General features: G+C 32.8%; 1 protein-coding gene across 1 annotated transcript in view; it reads right to left on the bottom strand.

Moving 5' to 3' along the window:
- Positions 1-17,293, bottom strand: part of Con (leucine rich repeat protein connectin) — a 376,229-nt gene extending 358,936 nt beyond the window's left edge. The window contains exon 1 of the mRNA XM_075307668.1: positions 17,266-17,293. The gene's annotated coding sequence lies outside the window, so the exon portion shown is untranslated. The remainder of the gene's footprint in view (positions 1-17,265) is intronic.
- Between the last annotated feature and the right edge of the window lie 4,368 nt (positions 17,294-21,661).

The raw sequence follows: 21,661 nt of genomic DNA, 5'->3' as shown, positions 1-21,661 counted from the left end.
GCTTCACAAAAGACGCTCTATCTCACAAACTAATTGACTTACAGACGTCAAATTGTGGCACGAATCATTTGAAGATTGGTACTATATAAAAATAATATGCATTTAATACTAGCGACGCCATCTATGTGTCAGACCGGGGACTTATCAGTCAACCTGTTAAAGTTATATGACCCTTGCGGAGCCTCTATGCGAAACAAATTATCATCCGATCCAGCTGAAATTTGGTACATGGTGTTAGTATATGGTCTCTAACAACCATGCAAAAATTGGTTCATATCGGTCCATAATTATATATAGTCCCCATATAAACCGATCCCCATATTTGAACTTCGGAGCCTAATGGATGAGCAAAATTCATTCGATTCGGTTGAAATTTGGTGTTTGGTGTTAGCATATGGTCTCTGACAACCATGCAGGAATTGGTCCATATCGGTCCATAATTATATGTAGCCCCCATTTAAACCGATCCCCAGATTTGAGAAAAATTTGGTACGTGGTGAAATTTGGTACATTGTGCTAGTATATGGCCGCTAACAACCACGCCAAAATTGGTTCATATCGGTCTATAGTTATATATAACCGATCCCCAAAAATAATATACCAAAATTTTATTTCAATAGAAAATTTTGTCAAAATTTTATTACTATAGAAAATTTTGTCAAAATTTTATTACTGTAGAAAATTTTGTCAAAATTTTATTACTGTAGAAAAATTTGTCAAAATGTTATTACTATAGACAATTTTGTCAACATTTTTTTACTATAATTTTGTCAAGATTTTATTTCTATAGAAAATTTTGTCAAAATTTTATTTCTATAAAAAAAATGTTGTCAAAATTTTATTACTATACTATATAAAATTTTGTCAAATTTTGTTGCTATAAAAAATTTTGTCAAAATTTTATTTCTATAGAAAACATTTGACGTTTTGTCGAACTGAATTATTTACGTATTTAATCGGCCTTTTTTGTTTAATATATACCCCGTATGGACTGACTTACAGTTGAGAAGACGGTGTTAAGAAGTTTTAAGATACCTTGCCATCGGCAAGTGTTACCCCAACCCAAGTAATTCGATTGTGGATAACAGTCTTTAGTACAAGTTTCTATGCAATCCATGGTGGAGGGTATATAAGATTCGGCCTTGCCGAACTTAAGGCCGTATATACTTCTTTTTTACTAGAATCAAGTAAGAAAAACTCAAATTTAAAACAGAATTGTGTCTTAAATATGTTGTTACTTCAATTCTCCGCTTCTTTGGCTTGGAATCAATACCAAAATCATTAGAGAAAAGAAAAAAATTTTGGAACCAGTGCAAAATTTGAAGTAAATTAGAATGAAACTGGGAGCTATATCTAAATCTGAACCGATTTGGCTGATATTGTGACAGTTTTAAGGAACTTGCAAATTATTCAGATGATCGAAATTTTAATAAGATCGGTTCATAAAAACGTCAAAACATTTGACAGCTATATATAAATCTGAACAAAATTGAGGACGATCGGACTTAAATTGCGAGCTGCACTTTGCATACAAAAATTTGCTTTATGTTAAAGAATATGTGTCATAATTCAAAGACAAAACAGGACTTTCACAGAGGGATGCAAATTTTAAAGATTCGTGCCCTTAATTTATTCTTCTAATCAAAATTTCATTTTTTTTAAGAAAGTTGTCCTTAATATTGTGTAAAATTTGTAATCTAAGACCTACCCAGCAAAAACTCCCATTACCAGGTATGAGTAAAAGTATGCCCACGCCAGATACACTGAAAAAAAGCATGCCCAGTTCCAAAGATTTTGTCTTTACTTTAAAAAATTTGGTATTGATTCCAAGCCAAAGAAGCGGAGAATACAAGTAAGGATACATTTAAGACACAATTCTCTTTTAAATTTGGATTTTGTATACTTGCTTCTAGGAAGCAAAATTTTAATTTTTCGCTGTTTTCAGTTTTTTTTTTTTGTTCATATACTATCAAAGTCCTTTAAAAACGAGTTAACGACAACTTTATTTTCCAAATTAAGACTTGACTTCCAGTAGAAATTATGCTATGTTTCTAGTAAAAAACCGTATTTAAAATAAAGTGTTGAAAAACATGCCCTATATTTGAACGATTTTTTGCTTTGTAGTCAAGATGCAAAAAGATAACAAATTTAAAGACAATTTCATTAAATTTAAAGCATTTTTCTAAATTATTAAAGTCAAGATGACCTTAGCCCAAACATTTTTTCTTTCATGTTATGATACCCATTTTTAAGGGAAATCACTTAATTATAAGGACAATACGACTTCATCGAAAAGTTTATCGACTTTTGAACAAGGAAAAAAACTTTATATTAAAGAAATGCGTCTTCTATGCTATGCAAAATTTGCATACGTATTTTAAAGACATGGAATCTTTGACCACACGACAATATTTTTTTTTTCAGTGTAGGTAACAATTTCTTCGTACATATATCAGCAGTAATACTTTTACATAGGCATGACATTGGAGGAAAGTACTTCGGTGCAAGCACACCAGCAGTCGAAAAATAAGTACTTCGTCGCAAGCATGCCAGCTCTCTAAAAATAATAGCTTTACCATAAATAGACTCAAAAAAGCGAGTTAGTTGCTGATCTCATATCTATTTATAGATTTAAGTCTCTCTTATAAGTTAGTTTCTCCCTCTCTGTACCAAATTTATGGTACAATTTGTACTTTGAAAATCTCTATGACGCCAGGAGGAATCGTACTCAGACCTGTTGTTTTGTTTTCCAACACACTCCACCGCATGGATTTATTCAATGATGTAATTTTGCAATATAAATGATTTACTATACAACTTAAGAAAACCAGTGTATTTTTTTATTGGTATTATCAATTAATATGCAATTTTTTTTCTGAGATATAATTTTCGCTACTACTAGCGGTGTCCACAATCGCTGTAGAGGTTATTCTATTAAAAAAAAATGTAAAGGAAAATTTAATTAATTAATATTTAATAAAAATAAAAAACGAGAAAAAAAAAAATAAAAAAAGAGGGTTTGAGAATGATTCAAACCTGGACCACAAGATATGATTTTAATTACTGGTATTAATAAAAGGAATCACTTTTGCTCTACACAGGTAAGTTATTATTTTTAAATCCCAGGTAATACTACAAGTAGTAAGTTTTTGATTACCGGTATTACTGGGCGAATCACTAAGGCTTACCCAGTTTTTGCTGGGTAGGTTACATAATATTTTATATATTAACCCCCATTTTCATAAAGCTCCGTTAGTGTTCCGTTAACTAACCAACTTTTGAACCGTATAATGGACGAAGCTGCCATCTTGCATATATATTCCATATGCCAGTTAGGAACTTAACTGACGAAAATTTTTCAGTTAAAGTTAAATGGAGAGAAGATATTTGCAATTTACTTTCTGTTAACTGGCAGTTAAAGCCTAACGGAGCTACATGAAAATGGCCGTAAGTCTATATGTTTTCAGTACATTCAATCTGTTGAAAGGAGGACACCTCTCACAAGTAGAAAATTTTCATGAGAACGTCGATTAGGAAATACACCATTTGGTTTGCAGAAAATATTGGAGTGCAGTGTGGGCAGGTGCGTATTGGAATCTTATATTTGTCATGGTTTTTATGACCAGTCATTTGAATAATTTCATTTAAACGCCAAGGCATTACTAATGGGTATATAGAATAATAAACCACAGGAAGTTTATCCAATTTATTATTTTCACTTTTTTTCTATTTGCACTGAATTTGTATTTGTTCAAATAATAAACTCGTTACGAATTGTTTTATTTGCTCACATTAATAATTTAGGTAATAATTGAAATGTTTCTTTTTTTCATCATCATAATTTCAACTTTGCGGCCTCGACTCCTGGGTGAATTTCAATTCAGTTTTTGTTTTCGTCCTTTTGTGTATGAGTGCGTTGTTATAGCAGAGAACTGTAGTGGATAATGAAACTCAACTAAAGCGAATTTTCAACACTCTTTAGGGACCTAACAATGTAATAATTCCCAGGTAATTATGGCCAATTTAATGCGTAGCAAAAAATACAGAATGTAATTATTAATCAAAAAAGAGTCACAAAAACACATAAAATAGTGGCTGCACAATATTCTATGTGAGGAAAAACAGTAAAAACTATTTGCTAATAAAAACCAAATGGTAAATAACATTAATGAAGATTGTTTAAATATTTATAATTAATGTATTAAAACGTATTAAAATAAATGTGCAAGTTTAAAATCATCATGTTGTCAATTTCTGTGTGCAGAGGCTTGTTGTCCACGCACTCAAAAAAAAGATTAATTGTATCCAATGACTTTGCCTTCGCTTAAAAATTTTGGTATTAATCCGAGCCACAGATGTAACATCTCTAAAAAAAATACATTCTTAGGGACCTATCTAGCTTTAAATATAGATCTCATTCATGAAGTTTTTATTATTTATTCTAATAAAAAAAATGGTATTTAAAAATTAAAACTATAACAGATACTTCAAAGTAAAAAATGTTTCCTTAATTCGAAACAAACTTTATATCAAAGATACAATATTCTCAAAATAAGTCTTAGCATATATTTGAAGCGTTTTTATCTTACATCTAAAGATTCAATTTCTTAAAATCAGAAATATTTTTCTTTACTTTAAGGAAATTTTGCCTTACCTTAAAGATATACGACTTTAACGGAAGGAAATTTTTTTCCTAAATTTAATGAAAAATTTTTTGAAGCAAAGTTTATAAACCTTCCTCTTATTAATTCTTTATTGATTTAAAGATATTTGTCTTTAAATTAATGCAAGTAAATATTTAAAAGTTTTTAAAACAATTATCATAATGTGGGACACGGACAGAAGCCTTTCCGAACATATACCTTAAAATCTTTCTTTTCTTTCTTTCTTTTTGAATAAATCAAAATTTAAGTTGCTTACTTCAAAAAACTGCCAAGAGGGGCTTCCCTTGCAAATATTAAAAAATTAAACCTCTAATGCCCCAATTTTTTTGCCAGCTGATTAAATTTTCAATGTTAACGATACAAAAGCAAGAAAACTAAACAAGAAAATTTTATACGGTAATATTCAGTATATGCTGCAAAGCCTCTTGAACAGTTCCAACTTATTTTTCTTTTAATTGAATTCTAAAAAATGCTTAATTAAAAATTCAATTGGTTCAAAAAATTTTTTGATTGAAACAAAAATCAATCATAACAAGTATATACAGCAGTAAGTTCGGCCGGGTCGAATCTTAAATACCCACCACCATGAATCAAATATTAGGGTTTCCTTTGAAATTGCAGGGGGGGTTGAGGACAGTTCAACCAATAAATTTAAAGATTTTACCATTGAAGACTATATCAGATTTTGAATTTATAAGAACAATTTTTGTTTGAGTTTTAGAGGAATCATTAACATCTCATGTAAGTGTGCAAGAAAATTATAAAATAACGTCTTGATTTGAAATCTTAAATCTGTAGATTTTCACCCGAGAAAAAATCTGGAAATTTAACATTGAGTTTCAAGCAATTTTCATGATCAGTGCGCATTCTATACCCTCAAGAAGTGAAATCGGTCTATATGGAGGCATTACCAAATGGACCACAAAACACTTAATCCGATACACGTTTTTGTGAGCCTAAAATACCAGAATATTTACAATTTCCGGTAAATCTGATAAAAACTACGGTTTATAGAAACCCAAGAATTTAAATCGCGAGATCGTTCTTATGGGGCTATACTAAAATATGGACCGATACTCACCGTTTTCGGCACACCTCTTTAAGGCCCGAAAATACCTTTAGATTTCCAATTTCAGGCAAATTGGATAAAAACTACGGTTTCTATAAGCCCAAGACCCCAAATCGGGATGTCGGTTTATATGGGGAGCCTACCAAAACATGGACCGATACTCACCATTTGTGGCACACCTTTTTATGGTTCTAAAGTACCTCTCGATTTCCAATTTCAGGTAAATTGAATAAAAACTGCGAATTCTAGAAGCCCAAGAAGTAAAATCGGGAGATCGGTCTATATGGGGGCTATACCAAAATATGGACCGATACTCACAATTTTTGGCACACCTCTTTATGGTCCTAAAATACCTCTAGATTTCCAATTTCAGACAAATTGGATAAAATTTACGGTTTCTATAAGCCCAAGACCCCAAATCGGGAGGTCAGTTTACATGGGGTAAACCTGGACCGATATAGCCCATCTTCGAACTTGACCTGCTGCAGACAAAAGACGAGTTTGTGCAAAATTTCAGCATGATTGCTTCATTATTGAAGACTGTAGCGTGATTACAACAGACAGCCAGACAGACGGGCATGGTTATATCGTCTTAGAATTTCTCCCTGATCAAGAATATATATACTTTATATAGTCGGAAATCGATATTTCGATGTGTTACAAACGGAATGACAAACTTATTATACCCCCGTCACCATTCTATGGTGGTGGGTATAAAAATTAGTAGCATCAAATAAATTTTTAATTGGATCAATTAAGTTTTTAATTGACGTTGGTGATTCATACTATCATTTCTGTGATTGAAGAAATTTCATTTAAAAACTAATTGGATCATTCATTTCGTGATTGGAGATAAAAAATATTTTTTCTGTGAACCTTCTTGCACATTTCAAGAAAATCGGAAAACTTTAAATTTTGCAAAAAACCGGGCAAGGAGGAGGTTTAACTCCTCGAATAGATGTCGAAAAATCATTTACCCTGCATTTATCATTTATTCGCCTGCTCCCCCGTTCCCTGTAAATTTAGAGTAAATCAGAAAAGTTTAGATTAAGGTATATTGTTTTCACCAACGGGCGTCCCCTTTCCCATATATCGAAAACAGATAAGTGGATTTTTATCTAGACGCCACATTAATCGTGCAAATTTCAAGAAAATCATAGAATCTTGGTCAAAAACGTCGGTTCTGGGGAGGTTACCCTTCCCGACCAAATATTTAAAAAAATTGGTACTTCATCGTCAACGATGTTATTACACAGATAAAAATAAGTTTGAGAACCAATAACTTTTGTTGGAAAACCAATAACAAAATTTGTTAATTTTCCTACATCAAACTAATTTGTACTTTTAATAACCATTATTACAAAAAAGTTGTTAGCAATCGTTACCATCAGAAGGCAACAAATAATTTGTGTTCTCAATAACATAATTTGTAAGTAATTTGTTGAGCATCCAACAGTTCAAAATATTTGTTGTTGAACGTTACTTTTAATCCTCAACAAATATTTTTGAATTTGAACGAAAAAATTTGTATGTGGTTTGTTGCAGTCTATCAATGACCTGTAACAAATTTATTGGTGTATTGACAAAAAATTAAATTGAAATTGACAGAATTATTGCACCAAAATTGCAAAATTGCCGGAACAATTTTGGAGATATTTTGTTAAGTACACACAGAGAATGAATATGACAAACTGCTATTTTTGGACGGGGAACATGTAACATTTTTGTGTCGAAAATCCTATACTCAGTTTTGTAAATGTATGACGATTTTAAATTTGAGTAGTCCAGGGTCTAGCAAGCATTTTGACAACTTTTTGCCCAGTGATATATATTCTAGTTAATTATACCCACCACCATAGGATGGGGGGTATATTAACTTTGTCATTCCGTTTGTAACACATCGAAATATTGCTCTAAGACCCCATAAAGTATATATATTCTGGGTCGTGGTGAAATTCTGAGTCGATCTGAGCATGTCCGTCCGTCCGTCCGTCTGTTGAAATCACGCTAACTTCCGAACGAAACAAGCTATCGACTTGAAACTTGGCACAAGTAGTTGTTATTTATGTAGGTCGGATGGTATTGCAAATGGGCCATATCGGTCCACTTTTACGTATAGCCCCCATATAAACGGACCCCAAAAATTTGGCTTGCGAGGCCTCTAAGAGAAGCAAATTTCATCCGATCCGGCTGAAATTTGGTACATGGTGTTGGTATATGGTCTCTAACAACCATGCAGAAATTGGTCCACATCGGTCCATAATTATATATAGCCCCCATATAAACCGATCCCCCGATTTGGCTTGCGAGGCTCCTAAGAGAAGCAAATTTCATCCGATCCGGCTGAAATTTGGTACATGGTGTCAGTATATGGTCTCTAACAACCATGCAAAAATTGGTCCACATCGGTCCTTAATTATATATAGCCCCCATATAAACCGATCCCCCGATTTGGCTTGCGAGGCCTCTAAGAGAAGCAAATTTCATCCGATCCGGCTGAAATTTGGTACATGGTGTTGGTATATGGTCTCTAACAACCATGCAAAAATTGGTCCACATCGGTCCATAATTATATATAGCCCCCATATAAACCGATCCCCCGATTTGGCTTGCGAGGCCTCTAAGAGAAGCAAATTTCATCCGATCCGGCTGAAATTTTGTACGTGATGTTAGTATATGGTCTCTAATAACCATGCAAAAATTGGTCCACATCGGTTCATAATTATATATAGCCCCCATATAAACCGATCCCCCGATTTGGCTGGCGAGGCCTCTTGGAGGAGCAAAATTCATCCGATCCGGTTGAAATTTGGTACGTGATGTTAGTATATGGTCTCTAACAACCATGCAAAAATTGGTCCACATCGGTTCATAATTATATATAGCCCCCATATAAACCGATCACCAGATTTGACCTCCGGAACCTCTTGGAAGACCAAAATTCATCTGATTCAGTTGAAATTTGGTACGTGGTGTTAATATATGGCCTCAAACTCCCATGCAAAAGTTGGTCGATATCGGTCCATAATTATATATAGGCCCCATATAAACCGATCCCCAGATTTGACCTCCAGAGCCCCTTGGAAGAGCAAAATTCTTCCCATTCGGATGGAATTTGGTACGTGATGTTAGTATATGGTACGTGATGTTAGTATATGGTATATTTCATCCGAGTGAGTTGAAATTTGGTACATTGTGCTAGTATATGGTCGTTAACAACCATGCCTAACTAGGTCCATATCGGTCTATAGTTATATATGGCCCTCAGATAAATCGATCCCCAATCACACAAAAATTGGTCCATATCAAGTTCATAATTGTATATAGCCCCCATATAAGCGACCCCCATATTTCAGTTCTGGCTCTCTACGTACAAAAAGTCCATATCGATTCGTAATTATTTGTAGACTTAACTATACATAACTTTTTTGTCTAATATATACCATGTATGGACTAAATCACAATTTAGAAAACGATGTTAAGAAGTTTTAAGATACCACAACCCAAGTAATTCGATTGTGGATGATAGTCTTTCGTAGAAGTTTCTACGCAATCCATGGTGGTGGGTACATAAGATTCGGCCTGGCCGAACTTGCGGCCGTATATACTTGTTAGAATTGTAATAACTCTAATCCCGATATTAATACGGTTTTATTAATTATCTCATACAACAAACACATTTAACTACCAAATTTAAAAAATATAAATTTTTTACAGGCATTTACAAATGCTTTTCTGTATTCTCTGATGAATGAGCTCTTTGCTTGCTATCATACACATGCATGTGCTCATACTCATTTTGTTCTAACGGTATTCTTCGCATACTTCTTTTAGCTTTCGTACATGTTTTCAACGATGTGCGCGTAACCAGTCTTGTATTTTTGTTTTTGTTTTCATATCGATAGCAGTCAACTAATTTCGCAACAAAACAATTTGTTGAAAATTCAGAATATTTCTATTATTTCCTCTGTCAAGCATCTACAAACACATTTCAACAACAAATGTCTCGTATTCAATAGACAAATTTGTTGAGCATCAGCAGATTTTACATACAAATAAAGTTGTTAATATTTATTTGCAGTTATTTTTTTGTGTGTATGCTGACTTTATTTAGAAAAGCTCGGTATCATTAAAAGATGTTTTTGCACTGGTATTTAATTACATAAATGCGTAAATAGATTTTATTTGCAGGACGCTTCGATTTATGTATATAAAAAGGTGATGCCTTCCCCAACTTGGTGCTTCCCAATATCGAATTTGTTTATATAAATATAGGATTTTTATTCCGGAATATCTTCAAAAAACTGTTGTGCGCTGTTTACCTATGGGCAAATTACATTCAGAAGAGTTTTTAGTATTTTAGAAAAATGTCGTCTAGCAAGAAAATAAAATCATTACAGAAAAAATTTGAAAACAACCTTTTTGTGCAAATTACCTCACTGTTGAATAAAAGCGTTGTGGAAATCTGAACTAAAGAAACACGCGGCCATTAAAGTCCACAAGAAAAATGTTGGTAGTGTTAAACATGAGCAATGATGTTGCCAAGTTCGAAATCGGATTTAGAATGTCAGTATTCATATTATTGAATTATTAAATTGAATATAACATTTTTGTTATTTTCGTGCCATATTTGTTTGAATTTATTCATTTTTTAGCGTAGGGAAGGGACGTACGGAAAAAAGGGAATTTTTGAGAGCCGCGTAGGGAATTTTCAAAAAAACTTCCTAGCATCACTGCTTCCCTGAAATATTCAAGCAAATCAGAGAACATAAAATTTTCAAAAAGTTGGACAAGGGGGAGGCCCCCCTTCTCGACCATACCTCGTCTCAAAAAAATGACGTACCCTATTTTCACCACATGAGTTCTCTGAAAATTTAAAGTAACTCGGTTCAGCCGTTTCCCAGCTCACCGGAACAAAAACAACAATTTCATTAGATAACCTTTGATCTTGTCGAATGTCTTCCTGCAGAGTTCAAATAGGAAGGATGTAAATTAAATGTAAAACTTGCATACTGTATTTAAAAACCTAGTTGCTATATGCCAATTAAATTCTTATCTTGTACTTGTATTCTGGTTGGTTTGGTTAGTGCTTCCAACTTCCTAGATGCTCGACATTAAAAACAACAATGTAGCAAATGTTTCTCTCATCGGAGCCATGACAAGGAGCAAACTGTTGCTACAACAATTTGCAAAATACTTTTGAATTTGTTGCTTGTTTTCTTTTTTGCCATAAGGAACTACATGGATCGCTCCCAAACATATATACATATGCACTGAAGAAAAAGTTTCCATCGAAAAAATAATGGGTGCTTATGTCTTCCCAAATGTTCGTATTGGTTTACAGTTGCAGTTCGAGTGGAAATCCATTCGCGTGGAGATCCATTCATCGTGATTTGTTTTGCATACCCTCAAAAGATTTTGGTTTTATATAAAGAAGTGGAGAATTGAGGTAACGATGAGTTTTGCGTACTTGGTTCTAGGAAACAAATTTTAATTTATAGTTTTTTTTTCAGGTTTTTTACCCTCCACCATACGATGGGGATATATTAACTTTGACATTCCGTTTGTAACACATCGAAATATTGTTCTAAGACCCCATAAAGTATATATATTCTGGGTCGTGGTGAAATTCTGAGTCGATCTGAGCATGTCCGTCCGTCCGTCCGTCTGTTGAAACCACGCTAACTTCCGAACGAAACAAGCTATCGACTTGAAACTTGGCACAAGTAGTTGTTATTGATGTAGGTCGGATGGTATTGCAAATGGACCATATCGGTCCACTTTTACGTATAGCCCCCATATAAACGGACCCCCAAATTTGGCTTGCGATTGCTCTAAGAGAAGCAAATTTCATCCGCTCCGGTTGAAATTTGGTACGTGGTGTTAGTATATGGTCTCTAACAACTATTCCAAAATGTGTCCACATTGATCCATAAATATATATAGCACCCATAGAAACCGATCCCCAGATTTTAACTTCGGAGCCTCTTGGAGGAGCAAAATTCATCCGATCGGGTTGAAATTTGGTACGTCGTGTAACAACCATACAAAAATTGGTCCATAAATATATAGCCCCTACATAAACCGATCCCCAGATTTGACGTCCGGAACCTCTTGAAGGAGCAAAATTCACCCGATCCGGTTGAAATTTGGTACGTGATGTTAGTATATGATCTCTAACAACCATGGACAAATTAGTTCATATCTGTTCATAATTATATATAGCCCTCATATAAATCAACCCCCAGAGTTGACCTCCGGAAGCTCTTGAGGAGCAAAATTCACACGATTCGGATGAATTTTGGTTCAAGACAAAAGTGGTCCATATCGGTCAATAGTTATATATAGCCGATTCCCAACCACACATAAATTGGTCCATATCGTTTCATAATCTACCAAAATTTTATTTCTATAGAAAATTTTGTCAAAATTTTATTTCTATAGAAAATTTTGTCAAAATTTTATTACTATAGAATATTTTGTCAAAATGTTATTACTATAGAAAATTTTGTCAAAATTTTATTTCTATAGAAAATTTTGTCAAAATTTTATTTCTATAGAAAATTTGTCAAAATTTTATTTCTATAGAAAATGTTCAAAATTTTATTTCTATAGAAAATTTTGTAAAACTGAATTATATACGTATTTTATAGTTTAATATATACCACGTATGGACTATCTTACAATTTAGAAGACGGAAGTTTTAAGATACCTTGCCATCGGCAAGTGTTACCGTTACTGAATTTGGAAATTGACGTTGTCGTTAACAGGGTTTTTAAGGCACACGAAGAAAAAACCAATAAATTCAAATTTATTTCTTAGTACCAAGTATGCGAAACTCAAATTTAAAAGAGAATTGTGTGTTAATTGTATCCTTACGTGAGTTCTGCTTTTCTTTGGCTCGGAATTAATAACCGCATCATTATTGTAAAGACAAAATTTTTGGAATCAGGTAAGCCCTTTTTAGTGTAACCTCATTTTTTATTTCTTGAGCCCCTTGAGGCAGGGAATTTCATACGACTCATTTGAAATTTTGTGTCTACCTACTGAACAAAATTTGGTCTATATCTGTCTACAGCCCCCATACACACAAAAAAAATTCTGATTCAATCACGAATTCATCCAATTAATTTTTTAATTGAAATGTCTTCAATCACAGAAACTATAGTATCAATTAAAAATTTAATTGATCCAATTAAAAAAATTGATTGATACTATTACTTTTTCTGATTGATTTTGTTTCATTTAAAAAATTTGTTAAATCAATTAAAATTATAATTGAACATTTTTACAACTAAATTAATACTTTAATTGGACAAATTTTCGGGAACATTTGGTCTGTGTATAAGCCGATCCCCATATCTTAATTCCAATTGGGCCACAATTTTTTTTTTGCGCGTCTTATCAGAATATGTTTCTCTATGTACCTTGGAAAAATGAGTTCATATCGGTCTATAATTATATAACCCTTATAATTTTTTTTCCGATAAATTAATTGGAAATTACGACCAACTTTCTTGGCATAAAAATTTGTTTCCCATTTATGCCATATTCTCGACAATACCGTATGCTCGAAAGTAATGAGCATTGTATCGGTTACCATACAACAAATTTATCTATCAGATAATTTGTTGTTTATTTCTGGAAAAGTAGCCTCTCACCAACGTTTACGCTATATCTCTTGGTAATGCTGCAGAGAAGTACTTTCCTGATGATTTTGTAAAAATATGAAAGAAATTTGTATTTAAAGTAATTGCTTACCAAACCTATTTAGTAATAAGAGATTTTGCTTGGTAGGACCATCAAGGGTTACAAATATGCACACTCAAAGAAACGAAATATCCTTCTTTTTATTAAGTACACTCTTTGAAACAATTAAATTTATAACAAATGATTCAACGATTGAGACAAACGTTTTTATTTGAGTTTTACAAAAAATTATTAACGTGAAAAGAAATCTTCGCTAGTCTAAAATTTTTGCAACAATCAATCTACAGAGGAATATAGTTGGATGGGTTCAACGGTAAAAAACTAGAAGTGCCTATATGCAATAGGTACTTTTAGTAAATGTGGTATCACAATGGACTAATAGCCGAAGTGAGCTTGAATCAAATCGGACATTAACCTAACCAAACGTAGTCAATTTTATTTTATTTTATTTATTTTTTTTTTTTTTGCCTTGGAAAAGAAAACTCTTCGTTCAGTGTAATTAGAGTACGAGTAATCTGTACAACAATAAAGAATGAAGCTTGTATATGAACGTTTGTATTGTCTTCTCATTGTATTGGTTTAAGATGCATATTTAGATTGTGATGTATATTCAACTGGCAAAAGGAATAAAAAAAAAACCTCTTCAAAAGCCATAGGAGAGAAAAGTTTCGAAAGTGGAAAAAGAATTGCTAAGTAAATGAACACAATTTGTAAAGAATTTGTTGCAATTTTTTAACAATAAACAAAACGACCTAGGATATAAATTCACACTTTAAGCCTTAGCAAACAAACAAAGAGAAGATTTCTCAAGTATTTCATACACTGAACAAAAATGTGGATTCTTTAACAAGATTCCGCAACACTGACAACATACTGGTTTATCCGAGAGGTTCATAAGAAAACTTTATTCCCGAAAAGCAAACAAACCTTTGTTGCCAACTCTTTGCAGATTCTCTCTCTTGAAGGAAGTGCAGTATTGAACATTTCGATGAAACAAACACGGAAATAAAGTAATTTTTAATATATTTCACAACTATTCGCTAGCTTTTGAAAGGCTCAGTTCAGGATGTATTTATTTTCAAAGTACAAGTAATGAAATAACACGTTTGGAAAATGGATATTAAAAACGTGGTTCCTTTAATGCAGTATTTTGAATTTCTTCGAGTAGGCTAATTATTCTTGGCATGTTCTTTTCTGAAAACGATTTTTTCCCTCTTGGTATTTCCGAAAAGATTTTTCTTTGGAATGTCGTTTATAAGAATCGCTTTTTCACAATGGACTGAATAGTCTACGTGAGCCTGAATCAAATCAGGCTGCCACTATAAACTGTTTAAGAAAGGGACGAGTTAAAGTTTTCAGCTAAAATTGTTGCGGATTCTATGCTGTATGGTGGCTATGTCAGAATATGAGCCGCAATATACCAAATGTAGGATAACCTTTATGGATCTAAAATAGCTTTTAATTACCAATTTCTGGTTAGTGGTATTAAAATTGCCGCTTATATTCCCTAATAAAATATTGGTAGGATACCTATACACTGAATAAAAATTCCGCAGTTAATCTAATGATACATTTTACTTATTTTTATTGCAATCAAATTATTTGTTTGTAGTTATTTTTAACTTTTTTCGAAAGCCTAATGAAATTTTCCTTTTTTTAAGTATGTCTCAAACATTTTATGAACTTATCGTGGGTATAAAGCTCACTGATGGTACACATTAGAGGTGTGCACGTAACACGAAATTGTCGTGACTCACGTGAGTCGTGAGTCACGCTCATGGCAACGGCGTGAGTGTGCGTGAGCGTGATTAACAAACCAGAATGTCGTGAGTGAGCGTGAGTCACGAAAATGTTATCTTCGTGAGTGTGCGTGAGTAAAGATTTACGCTCACGAAAGTAATCCCACTCACCAACATAAAACGCTGAAGAGTTAAATTCATTTACAATTTTAGTGACACCTGGGATGTTAAAAGTGTAATAACGCTCTCGATGTTAATAATGTTCATGTTTTCAGACACGTTACTAAGGTAAATTGCTCAAAAAATTGTTCGTGAGTCACGACATTTTTCGTGAGTCACGATATTTTTCGTGAGTCACGGTATTTTTCGTTAGTCACAACATTTTCGTGCGTGAGTGTGCGTGAGTACAAAGTTTCTTTTCGTGAGTGTGCGTGAGCGTGAGTCATACCAAACAATATCGTGCGTGAGTGTGCGTGAGTAAGATTTTTCCGTCGTGAGTGTGCGTGAGTAAACAATTACTCACGTGCACACCTCTAGTACACATAACATAAGTTCAATATGAACTTTACGCAGAAGAATATTTTCGTACGATTCCCAAAATTAGTAAAAATGAACTATTGTGTGCTCATGATTTGGCGCCAATGTTTTTTTTTTTTTAACGTTAAGTTCATATTTTCTTGAAAAATAGTTACATATTTTTGTGATATTGGCGTTTAGTTAAAATTTTATGTTTTTTTATATCTTCCACAATTAAAAGAGCAAATTTTTTTCGATCTGGTTGAAATTTAGCTCTCTAATAGGCATAGCCATTCATTATTATTTATAGACTCTTCTATATAAAACGATCAAGAACTAAAGAGGCATATATATCCCAGAAAAAAAAAATTGGAAGTTGTTGCACAAACATCTCATTTAAAGCGCTTCCCGGAATCCCCCATTATTTTTTCCATTTCCGATGCAGTCCTTTTGGACAAGTCCACGAGCATTTCCTCTCTATCCTCTATCTATTTTTTACACTTCCGATACAGTCCTTTTGGGCCAGTAAAACAAAGTACACAATTAGGCTATTTTAAGTAAAAATTTTAATTTTGGACAATAAAATTTTACAAAAAATAGCAAATCAATAAAAAAGTAAAAAAAGAATAATATTAAAAAATTAAATTTCACCTCCACTGGCATTTGAACCTGTGCGCTTGACTTTTTCATGGAAGTGAACAAGTTTTTAACAAATTATCTATTTCCTCTATCTATCTATTCCTCTATCTATTTTTTACACTTCCGATACAGTCCTTTTGGGCCAGTAAAACAAAGTACACAATTAGGCTATTTTAAGTAAAAATTTTAATTTTGGACAATAAAATTTTACAAAAAATAGCAAATCAATAAAAAAGTAAAAAAAGAATAATATTAAAAAATTAAATTTCACCTCCACTGGCATTTGAACCTGTGCGCTTGACTTTTTCATGGAAGTGAAAAAGTTTTTAACAAATTAAAAACGATGTATGACATAAAAAATAATAGTTTAGAAAAATATTTGAAAAAATCACCGCTGGTGAGTTTTAAACCAGAGTTTTTTATTTTTAATTCATAATAATAACGAACATCTCAGGAAATAGTTGGAATGTCATGCCGTGGCATCATATTAGGTTCATATCACAAACATTTAAATAGACGTTTTGATGCAGTGTGTTCAATTGCGTTTGTGGCTGAGTGTGCTAAGGCGCTCTGTTATGGTGCCAACAAACCCAGGTTTAACCCCCGGTGAAAGCGAAAGAGTTTTTCAAATTGTAAAATATAATAAATAAATAAAATAAATAAAAAATTTTTTTTTTCATCCAAACTGACTTCCAAGGCACAACTTCCAAAGCAATGCGAAGGATCAAATCCGTCCTACGACAAGCCCATGTAAAATTTATTGGAGATGATTCAAGTTTGCACTACTTCCGGATCACAAATTGGAGATCCAAATCTGTATCGTTTTAGACCAAAGTTGACACATCTAGCTCTTTGTGTAAAATTTCATTAAATCGATGCGTAATGTCGTTTAGGTTCAATGCTCAACTTTTAATATACATTTACTCACCTTTACGAACATCTAGTTGCGTCTTTCTCTATAAAGATAAAAATAAATGTCATGTTAATGTTCAAAGTTTTTATAACTATAAGAATTGCTTGTACAATGTCACCCGCAAATCGCAAGAATTTATATATCTCATCACGAAAAAATCGGCAAACTATCCCAATCCAATTTTAATTTTAACTTTTCATTACAGAAATTTATATTTCCAAAACTTTAGTTTATAAGCTTTTGGATTAATGATCGCTCACAGAAAATTTTGCGATTCCGAATACCGGAATATGAGGGATTAAGCAAATACACCCTGAGAAGGAATATGATCACCTCAAAAATGTTTTAAGAGCAAAATGTTATTTTTGGGTGGTGACCATGTAACATGGTCTTCGCAACCATGTTATTTTCTCGGAAATCATGTATCTGATTTCGGCAAGCAGGTTATATTTGACGAGAAAATAACATTTTAGTGACAAACATGTTACATGGTCACCATACAAAAATAACATTTTGATCTTGAAACATGTTTGAGGTGCTCATATTCCTTCTCTGTGTGTACCCCATACCCTCGTAAACCTAGTATACAAAGAAAACAAAAATCACCAAAATATTTCCAATTAAAAGGTTTATTAAAGTTGAAAATTAATAACTTAATTGATGTAATTAACTTTTCAATCAAACTCCTTCCGAGTCTGTTAAAAAAATTACGGATTTTTTATTTTTAAATAAAAATAAATTGTTTAATCATACTAAATTTACAAAGTCAAATAAAAAAGTAATTAAGAATAGTTAAATAGAATATTTCCCGAAGATACATTTAAAAATTCTACCTTTGAAGACTAGATCAGATTCTGGATCTTTAAGAACCATTTTTGTTTGAGTTTTAGAGGAATCATAACCATCTCGTGTAAGTGTGCCTGAATCAACTCGAAAACGGCCATCGATTGCCGCAAATCTCTCAATGAGATGGCTGAGCAGTACAATATTCACCTAATATGGGTGCCTGGCCATAGGAACATACCGGGGAACTGCGAAGCCGATGAGTTGGCAAGGCTTGGGACTACCTTACATATCAAGGTTCAGCGGTTAAAACTAGAAGTGCCCATATGTAATAGGTACTTTTAGTTAATGTGGTATCACAATGGACTAAATAGTCTAAGTGAGCCTGAATCTTAATCGGGCTGCCACTTTAACCTAACCTTAACCTAACCTAAGTGTGCCTGAAAATGATTAAATAACGCTTTGATCGAAAATCTGTAGATCTTTACCCCCCATTATTTAAAAGATTACGAGAAGTAAAATCTGGAAATTTTACATTCAGTTTCAAGCAATTTTCATGATCAGTGCGCCTTCTATATCGGGCTATATGGCGGTTCTAGAATCTAGACCCTACATTGGAGGGCCGGTTTATAAGGGGGCTAGGTCAAAGTCAGTACTGATAAACAATATATTCAGCTCACCTATATATACACACAAAGAAAATTTCATTAAAATTAAGCCAACGAAAATTTTTAATTGATACAACGAAACATTTTCATTAATACAATGAAAATGTTCATTAATAGTACGAAACGTTTCGTTGAATAACAGAAAATTCGTTATAATAACGAAAAATATAATTATATCAATGAATTTGTTTCATTGGCTCAATTTTAATGACACATTCATTAATATAACGAAATTTTTTCTATCAGTGTAGTCCGAAAAAACCTCCATATTTTAAATTTCAGTCAAATTGGATAAAAACTACGGTTTCTAGAAGCCCAAGAAGTAAAACGGGTGATCGGTCTATATGGGGGCTATATCAAAATATGGACCTATACACAACATTTTCGGCACACGTATTTTTGTACCCTTCACCACTACTGTGGTACAGGGTATGATAAGTTTGTGCATTTGTATGTAACGGCACGAAGGAGTAATCATAAACCAACCTTTTAGTATACGGATCGGCTTAGAATTAAATTCTGAGTCGATTTAGCGATGTCCGTCTGTCTGTCCGTCTGTCTGTTGATGCATTTTTGTGTGCAAAGTACAGCTCGCAGTTTTAGTCCGATTTTCCTAAAATTTGGTATAGGGTCCTGTTTCGGCTCAAATTCCGTACATCCGAATATTTTATGGGTCTCGAAAAACTTGCAAAATGTCAGTTCAGATTTAGATATAGCTCCCATATATAGCTTTCGCCCGATTTACATTCATTTGCCCACAGAAGCCAATTTTTTGCTCCGATTTAGTTGAAATTTTGCATAGGGAGTAGAATTAGCATTGTAACTATGCGTGCCAAATTTGGTTGAAATCGTTTCAGATTTGGATATATCTCCCATATATAGCTTTCGCCCGATTTACACTCATATGACCACAGAGGCCAATTTTTAACTCCGATTTAGTTGAAATTTTGCACAGGGAGTAGAATTAGCATTGTAGCTATGCGTGCCAAATTTGGTTGACATCGGTTCAGATTTAGATATAGCGCCCATATATATGTTTTTCTGATTTCAAAAAATGGTCAAAATACCAACATATGTTTTTCTGATTTCGACAAAAATGGTCACAATACCAACATTTTCCTTGTTAAATCGCCCCTGTTCAGTCGAAAAGTTGTAAAAATGACTCTAATTTTCCTAAACTTCTAATACATATATATTGAGCGATACATCATAAATAAACTTTTGCGAAGTTTCCTTAAAATTGTGTTCCACCCTAGTTTTGAGTCTATAAATTTTGTAAAAGTCTATTAAATTCTGTCCAAATCGAGTGATGTTTAAATGTATGTATTTGGGACAAACCTTTATATATAGCACCCAACACGTTTGACGGATGTGATATGGTATCGAAAATTTAGATCTACAAAGTGGTGCAGGGTATAATATAATCGGCCCCGTCCGACTTTAGACTTTCCTTACTTGTTGGTCCTAAAATACTTCTAGATTTAGGCAAATTGGATAAATACTACGGTTTCTATAAGCCCAAGACCCCAAAGCAGACAGACGTACATGGTTATATCGTCTTAGAATTTCTCTCTGATAAAGAATGTATATACTTAGAATTTCTCCCTGATCAAGAATATATATACTTTATATAGTCGGAAATCGATATTTCGATGTGTTACAAACCGAATGACAAACTTATTATACCCCCATCACCATTCTATGGTGGTGGGTATAAAAATTAATTGAGTTTTGCAATCAACATCAATTAAATTTTTAATTGAATAAATTTAAAAATTTATTTGAAAATTTCAAATCAAATTAATTAATTTTTTAATCAAATATTTTTTTATGACCAATTAGAACTGGGATTGATACTATCATTTTCGTGATTGAAGACATTTCAATTAAAACATTAATAGGATAAATTAATTTCGTGATTGAATCAGAAATACGAGTGCAAATTTTGCTTAGCATAGAAGACGCATTTCTGTGATATAAAGTTTTTTCCTTGCCCAAAAGTCGATAAATGTTTGAATGAAGTCGATTTGTCCTTATAGTTAAGTGATTCGACTTAAAATTGGCTATTTGCACATGAAAGCAAATTTTGTTTGACTTAGGTCAACTTGACTTGACAACTTGATATTATTAAAAATCTTCAAAATTAATGAAATCGTCTTTAAATTTATTGACTTTTTGCATTGGAGTTTTCGTTAACACGTTTTAAATTGAGAGCACATGAAGAAAAAAGCTGAAAAAGATAATAAATTAAAATTTTCTTCCTAGAGTCAAGTACGCAAAACACAAATTTAAAATGGAATTGTGTCTTAAATGTGTCCTTACTTCAATTCTCCGTTTCTGTGGCACGGAATCAATATCAAAATCATTACTGTAACGACAAAATCGTTGAAACAGGCCATGCATTTTTTCAGTGTAGATTTCGCTTTGAATTTTCATGTAAACCGTACGTGTTCATCAATGTCTAACGAGATTTAAAATCCCATCAAAAGCTTAAAATGCATTTACAGCTTTTAATTTTTTTTTGGACCATCACTAAAAGCGTATTTTATATAAGCAATGTTGCCAGATTTATGGCCTTTCCCTTTCAATTGGAAAATTTAATAAGGAAACAGGAGTTTCACCACCAGTTTCACAACCAATTGATCGATTTCTAATAATCTACACGCAGAGAAAAATCACAGTTTGCATTTCAAACGTAACTATGTCCGCGCAGTGAACATGGTGAAAATAAACTAAGTATATACGGGAAAAATTTTACCTGGCCGAGACTTTTTTTCATATGTTTGGCTGTAAAAATTGTATGTTTGGAACTCCAATTTTTTAACACAATATTTTTAAGTACAAGCATATAATGTTCATAAACTAGCATAACATGTTTGGGGCATATATGTTAATATTTTAAAACATATTATATTTGAGACATAAAATTTTTGTAAACATATGAAAACATATATTAATGT

Source organism: Haematobia irritans, chromosome 4 (assembly GCF_050003625.1).
Source record: "Haematobia irritans isolate KBUSLIRL chromosome 4, ASM5000362v1, whole genome shotgun sequence".
Taxonomy (NCBI): domain Eukaryota; kingdom Metazoa; phylum Arthropoda; class Insecta; order Diptera; family Muscidae; genus Haematobia; species Haematobia irritans.
Note: the sequence above shows the minus strand (reverse complement) of the source record. Positions and strands in the feature narration are given on the sequence as shown.